Raw genomic sequence first — 17,768 nt, 5'->3', positions numbered from 1 at the left:
ACTGTGAACGATTCCATTCTTCCCGGATGTTCAGAACTGAATGCCAAGTGGAGAATATATTCCTAAAAACAAATGGAATGGCTAACTGGACCAGCATGAACAGAAGGTCCAACTGACGGTTCATGGCCCACCATGAGTGTGTATAAGTGGAGGAGTGCTGGAACACAAAGGGCATTTCCCTTTATTCCTCCCTTTTCAAAGCCACAAGATGGACAGAAGTATAATTTCTAATTTTCTAATGTTTCTAAGGACGCTGTGTTGGGGAGGTTTGCAGGCAGGGAGGAACTTGTCCCTTCCTGGGGATTAAGTGATGGAGGGGATGCTGTGCTCGGACACTGCTCTCAGTGCAGTCCTGCCCTGTGTCACAGAATCTTCTGTACCTGCTCTGAAACAGCTGCAGATGCTGAGAATTTAAAGGCGAGTTCTTATGATCTATGGTGGCTGAAATGTCTATAAACACCTTGAGTCTCTCCAGAGATCTCTGTGCTTGCCAAACTCTGCAGCTTACTAGCATGTCTCATTATATGCTGTGCTTTCTGTAAAGTCCCTCTCCTGGAGCCCGTGATTATGTGAGCCCTGCAGAGAAGTCGGTTTAAAGACCTCAGTGCATCCTCAGTGCTAACATAGAGAAAGTAGATGAAGAAATCCTAATTTAATTACAAAGTTGAAAGCCTTTAATAGCATTTAAGATAGTCTCAAGATTTGGAGCCTACCTGGGGCTTTTTCTCCAGCACTGGCAGTTATCAATATCGAAATGTTATCACGAAATACATACATAGTATTTAAACATATTAGTAACCCAAGGCTACAGATTGCTCAGCTGAAATCTGCTGAACATCAATCACCAGATTCAATGTCTTATGGCTGAAATAAATCTGATCAGAAAACAAAACTAAACAAAATCAGTAAAAATAACAGCATGACTCACTGTATCTTCCCTGGCTGAAGTAAGATGCCTGCAGGACTCTCATGTTGCTTTCGAGCAGAAATGTATATGTTGCAGAGCTGATTTGGGTGTGCATATCCTTTAAAATGGGTCTGGGATATTAGATGTCCTCTGTGAGTGTATGTGTTAAGATCATGGACAGGGTTCTTGATCTAGAAAAGCTATAAAGACGTCCAAGAGGCAATGTTTTCTTGTGCTTTGATTTAAACAGAAATAGAAGTTTCATTTCCTTTTTGAGGGATGTTTTGGATTTACACAACTGCGTGGTATAGTCTGTCACAGGACATGGGCTTTCACAGTTAGCAAGAGGATGGAGAGGAGCAGAGAGGACCCTCTCAACCAGCAGCACACCAGTCAGAGCCACCATCTGACTGCCATGAGTCTCCTGCAGGCTTTTTTCCCCCTAGGCTGAGGAAGGTTGTCCCAACCCACAGGTACCGTATCCAGGTATGACTACATCAGCGTTGTCCTTAGGATCAGGAATCTGGAAGCAAATACCCCAATCATCTCCTCTTGCAGCATGCTCCCCTTGGCTCGTGGTGCTGCAGCTCGTGAACTGGATGGCTTTTTGGCTTTTGGAGGATGCTGCACAGATGATGTGCTCCCGCTCGCTCAAGTGCTTGGTCACTAATGGTCAGCTGGTACTGGGACTGATCCCCTCTGAAAACACACAATGCGGACACCTGCTGCTCAGATCTGTCTGCTAAAGTTAATGGAGATGTGTGTGCTCTGCTCACAAAAGCACTCAGCCAGCTACAGAAAGCCCCCAGCTCATGGCATGTGGTTTTCTTTTCTGAAGAAGCGTAATTCCTGTCAATACCAAACAAGAAGAGACACTGTTTAAAATCTGTGTGCCTTTCCACTGTTTTTCTTCCCATCCCCTCTCTCCTCCCTACAGGTGTATTCTTTGTGCAGTAACTTTTCTCCTGGGAAAGAACACGACTTTATTGCAGACTGGAATGCTGACCCACTTGTCTTCTGCTGCGAGCATCCATCAAACCTGGCCTCTGTGTCCCCTGGAGCCTTAATTTTCCTCTTGACAGCAAAGACAAATGACCGCCACAGGGCTGTTTGCTCATGTCTACTCAAGGTTTCCATAACATTTCTTAAAGATGACCTGTTTTTTAAACACACATGGAGTTTTCTCTCTGCTGTCACCTTCCAGCATGAAAGGTTTGTTTTAAGAAAGCCTTACAGTGCCAATCCCCTGTGCACCTTCCCTCTCTTCTCTCTGCTTTAAGCTTCTTACAGGTCTTATGTGCTGTCAGCCGTAATACTTTTCCTCCTTTTGGGGCTGCCTTTAAGATACAGTGATGTGTTGTTTGTGGTGGAACAACAATAACAGAGTAAAAATAATTGGTTTTCTTGTTCTTATAGCAGTGGAAAAGTGAATCCCATTTCATCCACCAGAGCAAGAGATATTTCAAGGTAGAACCAGAGTGTGCTTTCCTCTTGGGGATGAAGGTGAGATCCTGACACCTCCGTGAGTGCTTAGATGGCTAATCTGCATCTCATTAATTACTTTCAGGTTTTTAATACATTTTAATTTCTGCAAGTATTTCTGGAATGAAAAGTATATGTCCCAAAGGCAGCTTCTCTTCCAGTAATGCCACGTGTGAGCACAGTGAAGCAGTGGTCACCTATCTGCAGGCTCCCACCCGCTCAGAGGCACCATATTCTCTGCAGGTCAATGTCTTGAAACCACTTCTCTCCATCCCCATTGAAAAATCTGACCTGAGTGCCACTGCAGAGCTGAGAAGGCAGGCAGAAAACACAAAGAAATAACTGGTTTTGTTATTAAAATCTGCAATATGGAGCATGGGACAAAGCAATTTCAATTCCCCAATTCTCTAATTCCAGAGAGCTTTTCTTTGTAACCGAACTACAGCTTTTTAATATAGTCTTTGGCAAAAACGTGCTTCCTTTTATTTTCCTCCTTGTGGAAACTTAAGAAACCACTCTGTAACATTGCACACAGAGTAGCCTGCTCCTATGCTGGGAAACACCAACGGCTCTCATTTGCCAGCCCTGGCTATGATTGAAGCCCCATAAAAATGAAGAGGTTCTCTTGCCAGATTCATCCTGGTGTTGAAAGACAGAAGAAAGCTGTTGCCACTTTCCAGTTTGCCTTGGCACAAGGATTTTCTGATGAGCCAGGACATCCTAGGGAGGAAGGTCGGTGCTGGCTCACCTGCATGCTGGCTGTGCTCAGCACATCCCTCCTGGCACTGCATTCCCAAGCACTGCTGAGCAGCCACGGAGTTGCACAAAGTCTCTTTGGGCTCTGGAATGAGCTCCTTGTTTACATGAAAACCATACAAACCAGGCACACCACAATGCAAACCTTTCTTGGCTATTGAATGCCATAATTACATAGTGTGTAGCCATGAGTAATTGTGCATATGGAAAAGAGCTCTCGAATCCACCGCTGTGTGCTGCTGCTGTATATGGCTGATTTATACACATAGCATAATTTAAACAACCCACGGGCCATAATGTGCCCCCAAACGTTTAGCTGAGTGTCCCCAAATTTGTTTTGCACGTTTATCCTTCCATTTGTTCGGAACTTACATGTTCTTTGACTTTACCATGTGCCTTCCAGCATTATTTCATGGAAATTCCAATTTCCTGCCCTGAAAGAAAGCCTGATGATAATGAGGGGCTTGAAGCTTTTCAAACAAAAAGGCAGTTTGAGTCAATTCTGCATTTTGCTTTTAATCAAAACTAGTCGTATGCATTTGCATCAACAACGAGCTCAGCCCACAATGCTCCATATGGGCTTGGCTGCTGGCATTCAGGGGCAACTGAAAAAGCTCCCCATTTCTCAAAGGTTTAAGGATGACCTTGCAGAAGTGTCGTTTGTCAAGTGTCAGATTTTCCAGAATGGCTGGATAATATCCCTGGAAACGTTCTGAGGAATCAAAGAGCCAAATTCTGCCATGGCCAGAGCAGCACATCAACACTCACCTGCAAGGAGAAGGGGGGGGGGAAATGGGGAACAGGAAGATTTTAATGGACCCTGAAAGATTTTTTTATGATGCTTTATCTAGATTTTCACCTTCCGCTTTAGCTGTGCTTTATTTTTTAGCCATACTGTATTGACTCTGTTTCAACTGAGCCTCCAATACATAAGAAAACAAGCCACGGCCCATTAATCCGGACACCTATTTGCAATTCTGGGGTGTCTACAACATGTGGAAACAGCCTTAAAACTTTTACTGCTCCCCAGTTCTGAGCTGATCTCGCAGAACCCCCTTCGCGCTAATTCCAAGGAGGTCACCCCCAGGAGGGGGTGTCCATGTATGGGCAGTTTTAGCACCGGGTCTCTATTTTTGAGCAAATTAATAGCACCCAGAAGGGCTGCAGCACACAGACTGTGCAGGTCTGTTCTACAGAGCGTGAACAATTAGGAGAAAAGGGGACGGCAAATCACACGAAATCCCTGGATGTGCTGCCGCGAGGGGTTGTACAAGTTTTGCTTGGGAAGGATTTATTTCCACTCATTTTGGTCCTGTGGCTGTGAGAGGCTTGCAAAACCTTTCACCTTCTTTCCCTAGAGTCGTATATATTTTATGAGAAATTTAAGAATTACCTCTTATTAAAATGTGGATAGTGTAATTACCAATAAAAAGCAGATGTTGTGGCATGACTAATGCTTAAAAATGTGTATGTAGCAAGCATGACATAGGAGCACATCCAGGCTTTTCAGTAAGATAATAAAAGTTGTCTTTGTTGGATCAAACTGGCCAAGTCACAGAGGTCTGAAGTTGGAGGGAAGTTGTTATGGAAAACACTGGAAGGCTCCAAAAAAGGACAGCTTTCCTCCCACTGACCTCCAGAGCGAAGTTGGACTCCAGAAGGTACAAATGCAAGGAGAAATGACCCTCTTCACCTTGCTCACATCAGGAGGTGTCTGAAAGGTGTCCTGCTCCGAGCACCGTGACTTGCTATGCTGAGAGCATCCTTCCCCTAAAAGCTGTAATGAGTGTAATTAGTGAACTCCCCGACACCTCAGGCACCTCCCAGGGGGTCCATAACCCACCTGCAGCAGTCAAGATCATTCCCTTGGACCCATCCCAAGGATTCTGGCAAGGGGAATCTGGAACAATCTGCTTGGGCTGACTTTTGAAAGAGGAATGCTCAGACATCATGCAAATTGGGTTGTACAGTGAGCTCCTCCAGCAGTCCCTGCTTCACAGACTTCGGCTGTGCTCACAGATTCGTCTCCCTTTCTTCCTGGCTGGTTTGGAAAGAAGCATTCCCAGCTCGGAAAGAGGGTCTGTTTTTCAGAGTGAGGGCATCCGTTTTGGAGCACAGGGAGGATCTGTGCCTTGTATGGGGGTGGGTGCAAGGGGAGCAGGAGGTGGGGGGCACCCGGGGGTGCAGGGTGGCTGGAACATCCCTTCAGGCAGCTCTGTTGCTCTCCTCTGCCTTCTGCCATCACATCCCACATCCTTCTTTGTCTCAAAGCCTGTGCCTTGCCCACATGTTGGAAAATCAGAATCATAGAATCACAGCATCCTTAAGGTTGGAAAAGACCTCTAAGGCCCCAAGTCCAAACCCAGTCCATCCCACCGTGCCTAATGACCGTGTCCCAGGTGCCACATCTCCCCAGCTCTGAACACCTCCAGGGATAAGGACCCCCCCACCTCCCCAAGCAATCTGTGCCAGTGAGATTTCTGAGAATAATTTCTTCTTAATACCCAGCCTGAACCTCCACTGACACAACTTAAAGCTATTCGCTCTCATCCTCTTGCTGTTACCTGGGAGAAGAGGCCTAAATTTGAGCACGCTGAAGACAACAAAGATTCTCCATCTTTACCTTAAGACCCTGCCCTGTTCAGTTGTTCTCCCTGAATTTCCTCTACAGAAAGATGCTACCTTTCAACTAAAGACAAATCCTTAGCCTGCTCTGGGCACGGCAGCAGTGCTGGCTCCTGGAGGAAGCTGCCAGGCTGAGGGCTGAGCACATCCCATGGGCACGCACTGCAAAGGATGCACCTGAGGGGATGGGAGCTCAGGGGCTGCTCCTTTCCCCTTTGATGTTTTTTTCTGTTTGCTCGTACCAGTGTTAGCTCTGTCATTTTGGGAAATGGAACTAAGGCACATGCGTAAGCAGCCCCTGACAGCAATTAGTTCTGGCAGTATTTTTGTGGTAATGAATTTCAATGAAGCCGGGGTTTTCGGTGCCTGAACACTTCATTAGCTGCTGCTATATCATCCTGATGCAGTTGAGAAATCACATTATAATAAAACGCATTTTACTTCAGGCAGCAACAAGGATAATAAATGGGATGAATAATAATTCAGGCTATTCACAATCATCCCTGTGCTTTAGAGTTCTGGAATTTTTGGTAAATAGATTGAATGCTGTATGAGGATGAATCTTATTCTGAATTTCTCAGTAACTCAGTTATTTATGGGCTTTTTTAATGTATTCTTAGAGAATGTGCTCCACTTTGTCACACTTGCCAGTTAAACACTGAAATACACGCACGCTGTTATGGCAATAAGGAAAGTCATCTGTCACTTAGCAGAAAGTAATTGCAACCTGAATGAAGGAAAGGAGATGATAACTATTTCGATGTGAGGTGTCAGGAAGTCTTTGTGTGCTTCTATATATTTACAGGATATAGTAAGTACTTTTATGTAAGTATGGAAATATGTGGCTTTTGAAAACGCCTTGAAAGGCACAACTGAGGCATTCCCTTCTTCCTTTTGCATGTATCAGCCAAAGAGAGCAGCATTATTCTGTCACAGAAAAAGGAAATTAATACTGATCACTGCCTTTGGAGCGATTAGTATGTAAATGGGGAAAAAATGCCTGAATCTGATGCTATTTCTGTTGAAACTTATCCTTCCATGTGAGTCACGTTGGCTGCCCTGTGGCTGCAGAGGGCGGTGGAGGAGTGTCCCTGAGGTGATGGTTGGGGTCACTGAAGGGATGGAGAGGACAGTTTTCATAGCCAGAGAGAACTGAAAACAAAAGCGGAAAAGCAGTTCATTTTCTGAAGTCTCTATTCAGCACGTTCCCTGGATGAAGATCATACATGTATTGCCATAATACAAATTTCCTCCCGGATCAGATGGGTGATTTCTGTGCTCTGTGCTGGTGAAGTCACCCTGACTCATCATTCTTGGAACCTGGAAAAAAAATGCTTGTTTCATTTTCAAGAAAACGTGGAGAAAGCTCAGGAACACAATGAGCTCTCATCAGCCCCATCCACCCCTACCCAGCTAAGGACTGATGGCTTTCACCCAGGGATGTCATCCTTGTGCCAAGCAATGAAATGCCCATGCTGTCATAATTGCTGGTGGTTTAAAATGTGTGGGAGCTTTCAAGTGGAGTTTTTCCTCATTTTTCCCTCTTAGATGAGGGCTGCTCATCTAAGAATTTGAGCAGCAAGCAGTGTAAATGTTAAAGGTTTCTGGAGTAAATGATGGCTTCTAAGCATGTGCTGCCTGGGTAAAACTGGGGGTCCTGTAGGATACCTCCTATCTCTTCTTTCTAGTTTTGGGTGATAACCACTTGACAAAACCAAAGCCATGGAAAAAAAGACCAACAATGGACAGAACCAGCCTGCTTCTAAAAGATGGGTTTTATGACAAATGCAGTAAAATCTTAAATCCAAAATGATCGTTTCTAAGGGGTTATCTCAGTCATTTATTTTCTCTCTGACAGGGATAAAAGCAACCAGGAGTGGGACAACAGTCCCACTTACTTTGTGATGCTGCCATGGAACCCCATCACCAAGGGAACAAAACGGATGTGGGATGATGCTCTCCCCACAGGCTTTCTCTTCTTCGATGCTTCTTGGACACCTGGTAACCATAAAAATACCCTCTGTCTCTCCCCTGGGAACCCTTGGGTTGCACTTGTGTTACCCAAATGTGTAGATTAAGGCCCCTTTGAATGAGGTATTTGTAAGCTATATTTAAAATACTAAAAAATCGTAGAGACTCTATATGGCTATAACATTACTGTATTTTTTTAAGGAGATGAGGTCTTATAATTATGATAACTTGATAAATGGACTTTTCAATGAATAAAAGGGAGTTGGTTTGAAACATCAGGCCCAAACTCAATCAAAGCCTTGAATTGCACGTGCCTCTTTGCTTTGAATGGAAAATTCAAAAAGAAAATATCAGGAGGAGAAGAGGATTGAACCAACTTTTTTAAGACTCTACTGAAATTTCAGTATTCTTCCATTTCCAGAGCATTCAGGAGCACCACTGATCTGCCAAGATTTTCAGGAGACCAATAATCAGTCTAAATCAACCGTGGGAGTGCCATGGCTTTGGTTTGGAATCTGTCAAGGAAGGCCACGCAGTCGGGATGTTTAACCTCAAATCAGGTACGAGTGCTGTCTCTCATTTTGTGCTGTGCCAAACAGGAGTAAAAAATCAGACAGGAAGGGTTGGAGATCGGATTTTTATTTCTGAAGTCTACTTATTGTGACCCTTCATCAGGACAAAGAAAACATGACAGAGCCTTTGTCAATCTCTAAAGACTGCTTGAGAATAAAGAAGCTCACTTGTATTTGGATTTTAAGGAGAACTCTTCCTGGGAAACTGCTCCAGGGCTCAGAAAGAAGGAGCTGTACTTTTTTGTATCATAACTAGTTTTTGAAACTTAAGCTTTTAAACAAAATACAAATATTTGCAGTGCAAGTAGGCTCTGTTTCAAATGTTTTCCATTTTCCATCATAAATGGCTTTGATGGGAAATTTCTAACCACCTCTGTTTATCTCAAGCAGATTGTGGCAGAGAGGTGGGAGGAGATACCAGTCTTTATGGGCCCATCTTTCCCTCCTTGCCTTGCAGATCAACGCAGAAACAGAAGCAAGCTTTGATGACAGCAAGGCTTATTCAGAGAAGAAGGAGAATGTGAATTATTCAGCCATCTCCACAGGATATTTTCCGTATTACAGATCAAATGAGGAGCAGTTTGTCCAGCCTCTCTTATATGACTTAAATGCAGAGGGAGAGAAGCCTGAAAGCAACTGGAAAGATGAAGCAGAAGGTGAATGTTCAGAGCTTGGTGGAGATGCTGAGAAGGTAAATTGCAAGGGAAATCTCCCCCCATGACTATGGATATCTTTGGGCAGCATTCCCACCGAACAGCTGGCATTCATCCTTCCTTGAAGGGCACATAACTAATGATCATTCCAATGTGCCAACCCCACTCTTCCATGTACCCACACCTCAACTCCTGTATGTGTTTATTACAGGCCACCCACCCAGCTCTGGGGGCAGAGAGGACGCCGTGTTCTTCCATGGCCAATGTAGAGCCAACATCCCAGCAGCTCCTGGGAGGCAGCACCTTGGGAAGCTGCCTGCCAACCTTCTCCCTCTCCACCTCACTGCCAAGCCCGGACTGGCGCTTTTCTTCCACTGGATACATCCCTTACTACAGAACAGAATCAGAGCTCTGCATCGGCCCAGCAACGTGTGACAAGCTTCTCACCAGGACAGAAATTTTGGAGAACAAAGAGGGAAGATGTGTAGAAGAAAAAAACACTTGGAATTTTGGTGCTGGCTGCTTGGTGTCCTGAGAACAAAGCAGCAAGTTTGTCAGCAAAAGGCAGAAACTGGTTTAACATTGACATGAATTAGAAATTCTTGAAAGCCATAGCCACATGAACATCTGTATGAATATGGAATATACTTCTCCCTTTGAATAAAACAGTAAGTGAGAAGCTGGACTCTGTAATGACAGCAGAAAGCAGCAGGGAAATGTCTGATGGGGAAAACTTGCTCTAGAAAACATGATGAAGGAGAAGGGTAAAGATCAGAACTGTGTTTTTCTATGGCTGTTCCCTGAAGAGAACTTGCTCCCTCCCAGCCAAGAGTAGAGGAACTCCCAGGACCTCTTGGTCAGAGTGAATCCCCCCAGTAACACAGAATTGGCACAGAATTCCCTGATTCTCCTGCAGAACCCACGTTCTGCCATGCTGGTTGGGATATGGATACACATTTTGTGCAGCTGCATTCAAGACCCAGTGAGAGAGGTGACCACACAGATAAGGGGAGAAAATTCCCGTGTTTACAAAGATGAAAGATAGTAAATCCATTCACAAAGTCAGCAAATAATCTGCAAATTGAAAATGTCCTTTTTGCCTTTTATCCATACCTGCTGTTCCCCCAGTACGGACTGTGCAGGGCCAACGGTGACCTCTTGTTCATGGGAATGTGTGACAGCTGTGAAACGACAGTGCCAATGCAGAAGGGATGTGCAGCCATGGGAAACGGCCAGCGGGAAGAAATAAGAATTATTTGAATCTAAGCTGCTTGGAGGAATTAAGCGGAGACATAATTTCCAGTAGGAATTGGGAAATACATTTCCTCTCCCCTCCACTACAATCCTTCCATTGTATTAATGGCATCTGTTAGACAACAGTCGTACACAAGAGAAAAAAAGCATTTTTATTTAAAATCTTTGTCAGTAAAATTTTTTGAATGCATTTCCATTATGTCTGTCTTCATTTCACTTGCACAGTCAGTAATGAAAATGCTCCTGATTACTTTAATATGTGCAACTATAGGCTTCCATTGGGTTGACTGTGGAAGACCTGACAACAGCATCCAGGAGCAACTTGACGTTGGTGAAGCTTTGCTGATTTACACCAGATGAGGATCTGTCCAGAAAAGCACAGTTCAATGTTTTCTTTGCAATTGAGAAACGTTGCAACACGCTCTCCTTACTGCCAACTATGTCACCTCTTTCAGACACCACACAAGTTGATGAAACACGTCTTTTCCCATTCCTGCTACGTGTGCAGACAACTTCTCTTCAAAATAGACCCACTCCAACTATTTAGTGCGTCTGTGAGTGCTTCTGTCATGATCACGGGTCAGTGGCAGTAATCTCAAATGGATCTCTTTGGTTGAGTTGGTGCCAGCTCATCCCAGTGTCCGCAAGCAGCTGGCTGGGTTGGAAATGGGAACACAGGTAGGGCAGCCAGTGTGGCTTCCCCATCCACAGCCCTTTGCCTGGTCCCATCCTGCCACTGGTCCTCTTCAGCCATCACCTTCCCAATTACTAAGAACTCTGGCTGAACCGAGTGAGGCTGTGTGGAAGAGGTTTTAAACACAAAGGTTTATGCGTTGGGTGCGTTGAAAGGAGGTCATGCCAAATATCTGGGGTTGTCTGAATTCAACAGAGCAGAGAAGGGAAGGAATTCTGCCTTGAAATTGGGTGTGATTTATTCTGAGAATATTAAATTCAGTGTTCCTATACATTCAGCGTGTTAAAATAGCTCACACTATGTAATACCAAATCCACAAATCTCTCTTATTTCCACTATGTAGAAAATAGCTGCTTTCTATTGGCTGTACGTGGTAATTTACGGGAACGACCAACATCTGAAATCAAGGATTTGGAAGATGAGAATATTACAAGCTTTACCCTTCTGGATCAGAAGAGTCTAGTTTTAAGCAAATGCCAGCAAATATCATATCATATGATGCCATCTGGAAAGCGGAGCTGAACTCATGATTTTAATATATTTTCCATGCAGCTTTGCTCCGAGGTAGAAAGGATGGGAGGCAGCGTTGGATGTTCCTGTGATTCTCTCTGAGGCTTACGCCGCTTTATTACTTTTCCACATAGTTAACATCCTGTACACGGACAGCAAGTGATTTTTCTCAAAGTGATCGGAGGATCGGATTGCTGCCTTCAAGAAGACGTGGTGTACCTTTGCCCCAAGAGTGTGCTGGAAACAACAAACCATTGGGTTCAGCCCAGCATACCGACACCGTATTTCCTTTCATCTCTTTATTTGAAGAATTCATAATTATTGCTCTAAACCCGCAGCACTTCGACATTACTGCTCTTCTGGAGTCTGCAAAAACAATCCGCAGTGACTTTGATGCACGCTGTGTAGTCTTCATTGATCCCATTTAAGCTTTTAATCTCGCGAATACACAAAGTTAATTCATGAAACAAAACAAACAAACCGCAGCAAAAGATGCGCTTTCATAACAAAAGCGGTGATGACCGTAACTGTGGGGATTTATTACAATGCAGGTTCTTCTTTCTCAATCGCTGATGTTAGGTTTTCATTTGGAAAGGAGGAAATGGGACTCGGTCACAATGTTTGTTAATCCGCCTGCCCTTAGGGAAGAGCTGACTTCAAAGTCAGTGGAAAGGTTCGCACAGGCAGTGCAGGGTGTGGGATTTCTCTGGAATCAGCTAAAAGGTTCCTTCTCCAGTCAAGCACTTCAGCCCTTCATTTCTCGACCCAGAGCATCCTAAAATCTTTGACAACGCTCTCTCAGCCTCAGCCAGGTTGGGCCTGGGCTTCCAGTTACCCCACCTGGTGCAAAGCAGCAGCTGAAATGTTCACTCACTATAAACCTGAACCCCTCCAGATGCTGTTTTAGGGAGAAAATGATCTCACCACTGTTCAGTATCAGTAGTGCCTCCTGCCCCACTGGCTGTGGCTAGCTGAGCTCTCTTCCCTCTCCAAAACCTAATTATGTTGGTATATATGACTTAATAACTTTACTTGGAGCTCTGTTCAAGATGATGCTTTTGGCAAGGAGCACCTACCAGAGAGGAGCAGAGCCAGGCGTTAAACAAAAGAGCTTACACAGGGCCCTTCCCAGCAAAGCAATGGGCAGGGATGGAAGTGACTCATGGACATGAAACAAGCTGGCTTCCATTCAGAACCTATTTACAGGGAGCGATGAGAGGATACCTGGAAGTGATAAAGGGACACATACCTCCCATACTAGCCCACAAACACAGATCCATATCTGTCTACATAGACGTTCTCTCTCTTAATTTTTGCGGGTATGAATGTGTGCAGAATCCAAGTGAGGTTTCTGCCCAGAGCAATCGTTACCCAGACATGAAAAGCAAAGCTGTGGTGAGATGAAGGCACGGGCTGTCCTGCCTGTAATCCTTTCCGGATAATGACACAGGTGGGAACAGATGAGGAGAGAACAAATAAGCCCACTGACCTACGTGATCCCCATAAATCTACCTGTCCCTACCCCAGTGCTACCAATTCTCATTAACTCCCTCCAGGCTCCCAGGCTGCTCAGGGCACTTTGGCCTTTCCCAGGAATGAGTGCTGATGAGGTTTGCAGGTGGAGGGAAGGCAGAAACACCAGCACCTGATACCAGTTAGGCAGTCTTTATTTTGGCTTCTGCAGCAGCCATTAAGGTCTTACACATGGGAAAAAGAAAGCATGAGCTGTGTATTTTAGTCAGCAGTGTTTCATTGAGGCTGGTGTCCTTGGGCAGGGTTCTGCTACTGGTGTGTTTAAATGGAGACGTGAATTCCCCAGGATAGCCTTGGGAGAGGATCGCCTGGTCTGTGGGGCTCCTCCAAGCTGGTGATGGAGGAGTCATGTTGGGCAGTGCAGGGGTGGGCTGTGCTTCACATGCATGGCACTCTTGTGTAACTGCTATTTCATGGAGCACAGCAGCATGCAGGCAGAGCGGGGGAAGGGGAAAGGCTGCAAGCATCTGGGAAGATTAACAAACCTTTTGCTACTGGACCAAGGTGCAAGTGTGTTCCTCGTGGGGTAGTACTAAGTGATACAGTGAAATGCAAGCAATGGGAATGGGAACAATGGGAACTTGAGCTGGAGCAAGGGGAGAGGGCAGCGGGCGCTGTGTCAGAGCAGAGGGAGTTTGGTGGAGAGTGAGGAGATGGGGCTGGGGGAATAGACATAGATCTGGCTGGGAGGCAGCGATCAGTGTGGAGCTGCAGTCCCCTCTTTCCCACTCTGAAGCTCTGCGATGGTTGGGACATCAAAAAAGAAAAAAACACAGCCCAACTCCAACACAATATGAACCTGAACAATAGTGCTCTGACAGCTGCAGAGCATTTGAAGAATGTGTCAGATTGGGAAAGCTTGTGAAATCTCCCGTATCCCACAGGAGCACGAGAGCTGCAGCTTTTCCTGGTTCCTCTGACCGTCCCTGTGGCATTGGGACCATTGGTGCGTGGGATGCAGGTCTGGGGGAGAGGGGAAAATGTGGGAACGGAGCTGGCAATGCACAGAATGAGGACGTCACGCTGTTAGGCTGTGCCCCAGCTCCTCCCCATCCCATACATCCTCCTGGGGACCCAGCAGTTGGTTGCTGTGTTGGGTTTAGGGAGCAAACCATCAGGCAGCAGCATGCTCATTGCTTCCTGAAGACCTCACTTCCTTAGAGCATCCTCACCAGTGTGCACAAGTGACAGCATCCCACCCCAAGCAGCTGCCCCGTTAGCACCTGAAGCTGGGTAATAATGGCGCTTAATGAAGCTTCATCTTTCTGTCACAGTTTGCTTTCATTAATATTTACATCTGGCAGATGTACCCCCATGGGGGAGCTGGAACTGCAAAGCATTAGGCTGCTGCATGCAGCTGGTATACATGCAGCGATTGGAGGACGTTCTTCTAAGCAGCACATTATGTGCAATTTTATTTTCAACTCATTGTAAGTGCTGCCACGTGTCAGCCTGGAGAGCAGTGCTTATTTTAAGCCCGCTCATCTGATGAAGTAAATAATAGCAACACAATACCAATATTTTCAGGAAAAGAGGTCTGATGTAGAAGAATGGTTGCATGCTGCGACCACTGGCACAATCACAGGGGTCAAGCTCAGAGAAGAGTACACCACTGAGCTGCTAATTACAGCAGGGTGTAATTTAAGGCTTCTTTAGCACCAGTGATGTCAAACGCGTGCCATTTTCCAGTTGGATATATGCGTTCAGCTGCTGTCTTCTGCAGCACTTTTGAAAGAAAAAACTTAATGATCTCATTGAGTCCTTATAATTAGGCTGAAGTCTGTTTATAATTAATTCATACAGAATCACTAACCAAATGTTTAATTGGTAATTACTCTATGAAAACAAATTAATCACCATACTTCCCAAGCCATGATCCTCTGTCTATGCAATGTAACAAGGCATTTGGCTCTGGTCTCTCACTGTCTTAATTTATTTCTGGTTATCCATTGAAGCCTTGGCTACTCAGTTTGGAGTGTTGGCACAGGAAGCCTAAGCTGCTGAACACGGAGCTGGGCAGGGCAGTGGTTCCTGCAGCAGCAACTGGAGCTCACTTTTGGGTTGCATCCTATCCTCTTGGTGTCCCTGATGGCCATGGCTTACATTAAGCAGCCTGAGCATCCCTTGTCCATTTGGCCTCTGAGGAAATATTGCAAACGGTGTGCCTGTATGGCCATGCAGGAATTTGGGACCTGAGCCTGACAGTACCTATCCTGCAGGAGGATCTCAATCACGATTCACTGCTGTCTGATGGATGGATAACCAAAGAGCTGAATCATTACCAGAATCACAGCCACTTGAAGCTTCTTGCTGAGTCAGATTTCAAGCACTCAGTTCCAGCTTCTGAGCAAATGAGAAGTGAATGGTATCGGCGTAGCAGACAGAAAGTGGGTAGCAGCCCCTCTCTCCAGTTCTTGGCAGTGTGACAGCACTTTACTGGGCAATTTTTTACCAAAAAGGAAGCCTACACCACTAAGTGACACAGTAGATACTGGGTCCCTCATGCTCTAGATATGAATCATAGCAGCTTTAGGCTTTTAACAGCATAAGTAGCTTCACTGAAGCGCTAGAAATGAGGGTTGAGCCTGTTTTCCAGCTTGGATGCTCCAGGGACCCTGTGCTGATTGCCAGATTGCTTCCTGGATGAGAGCGTGACTCGGCCATCAAACATTTTTTTACCCTTTGTATTTGGTTTTATGTACCCAAAGCTGCTCCTAATGGGGTGCAGATGTTTCTCATACTCAGTTATCACGGAAAATGGACAGGAGAAGGAACTACTGAAAACTCCAGAGAAGCTGTAGGGAAACCACAGCACTCCTGACTCACCAGCAAGCAAATGCTAATGGGCTTTTTATTTTTGCCTTTTCAGATATTGCTGCTGCTGTCCCACGGGGAAAAGAAGGGACAGAAATCAGGATGATGCTGCTTATCAAGGCACTCTGAGGTTTAATAAAACATGAAAGTCCATACAACAAAGAGAAGAGATGACAGTGGGGAGCCTGGCAGTGGGTCTGCGCAGGAGAAGAGCAGCCAGGAGCGCTACCAACACCAGTTCTGCTGGCACTGATTGCACTAAGTGCAGCTGCTGTGTTAATTGTGGTTGAAGTTAATTGTGGCAGAATCCTTTGGGCTTTCCAGTGCTGCGTGGCTGGGACAGCCCTGCTGATGGGGCTGAAGTCCCCATCAGTCTCCATAGCCAGGTACAGAACCTCCAGGTGCAGCTCCCATGTCTGGGTTGCATGGACTGGAGAGATCATGGTGCAGCAGCAGCAGTTAATGGGTAACAAAACAAGCTGACAGGTTTTTGTTTGCTTTTACGCACACCTGTTCTGTACATCTCCTTTTTGATACGATCTGCATCTTTTCCACCATTTTTCCATGGAGCAGCAACAGCAGATGTAGTGGGATGATCCGAGGGCAGTTTGAGAAGTGGTCATCTGGTGTTTCATTCAAGTGCCTGGGAGAGTTTTTTCTCATTCTTGCTTCTCTTTTCTGCCTTTTTGCAATCCAGATGCCTTTGCTGTTGGAACACCAGGGACTGTGTGCCCTATCCAAGCAGCATTGAGGATGGAATGGGAACTTGCCTCCTCCCTGAGCAGCCCAGCCTGCCTCTGCGAGGGTCCTCACTCACTGCTACCCATTCCTGCCCCAATCCTCATGTAGCAGCCACCACAAAGCTCAGTCAGCTCTGGGCTTACTCCTTGGACCAGAGGATCTCAGTGGTCTTTTCCAACCTTAACAACTCTGTTATTCTCTGATGTTACTCTTCCTGATAGGAACAGGCAGAAAGCCACAGAAATGATGCTGAAATGAATATGAAAAGTAAATAATACAAACCAAAATAAGAACAACCAAACAAAAATACCCTGAGAAGGTAACTGTGTTTGTGTTCATATATATCAGTGTCACAGTCCAGACTGGAAGTGGCATTCACCACTTTTGGCCTTTTCCAACCAGTCTGTCAGCGACATCTGCTACCTGGCACCTGGTGTACCCAGTGAGGGGAAAATAATCACACGTGTGGCAAGGCGAGAGCTGGGAATCACAGTCCTAAAGGTGGTCTGCATCACTGCCAGACGGCAGGATGAGAGACCCGAGAGCATCCAGGAGTAAAACCGTGGCAGGATTTGTAAGGGAAGAGAACAGCTTTTTAAACCATCGTGGTGGCTGATGATGAGCAAGGCATATGCATCTGATGTTGGAATGAAATGGATTTGAAAGCTCTCACCAAAAAATGATCTCGGTGAGTGCTGTGAAAGCACCTTCAGGGCACTGTTAGCCAGAGAGATCACCATGCTGGGCACCACCCATTTCCCCATCCTGGTACCCTCCCTGTGAGCCTTGTGATGGCACGTCATCCTGGTGGCATTCTCTCAAGGGAAAATCAAGGGAGAGCGCAGCCTGGTTTTGTCGTTAGTCAGTGCAAGAATGTGCCTGTAGAAGCAGATGAAGGTTTGGATTACAGTGAAGGAGAGAAGCGCTCGTTCCTGCCTCCTGCCGGGCCGTGCTGCTGGAAGCGCAGCAGAGGAGCTCCCCCTGCAGCCGCCGAGCCCGATTACCCAGCACCAAGGAAATAACAAACACCTTACCCTATATAAAGAAACGTCTCTTTTTGCTTCTAGTTCACAGAATGTGGCAGCTGTGCTGTCAGTGCATCAGCAGAGAGGTCCATCTCCTGCTTGAAGGCTCACACGTGATGCTCCTGTGGTCCCCTGGGCTGGAGAGCTTCACCCAGCAATGAAGTCACATAAAACTAGCAGAGTTTGTCTGCTAAACAATATTCCTAAATAAGCACCCTAATATTTCTCATT

This window comes from Lagopus muta, chromosome 14 (assembly GCF_023343835.1).
Source record: "Lagopus muta isolate bLagMut1 chromosome 14, bLagMut1 primary, whole genome shotgun sequence".
NCBI classification, from domain to species: Eukaryota; Metazoa; Chordata; class Aves; order Galliformes; family Phasianidae; genus Lagopus; species Lagopus muta.
Note: the sequence above shows the minus strand (reverse complement) of the source record.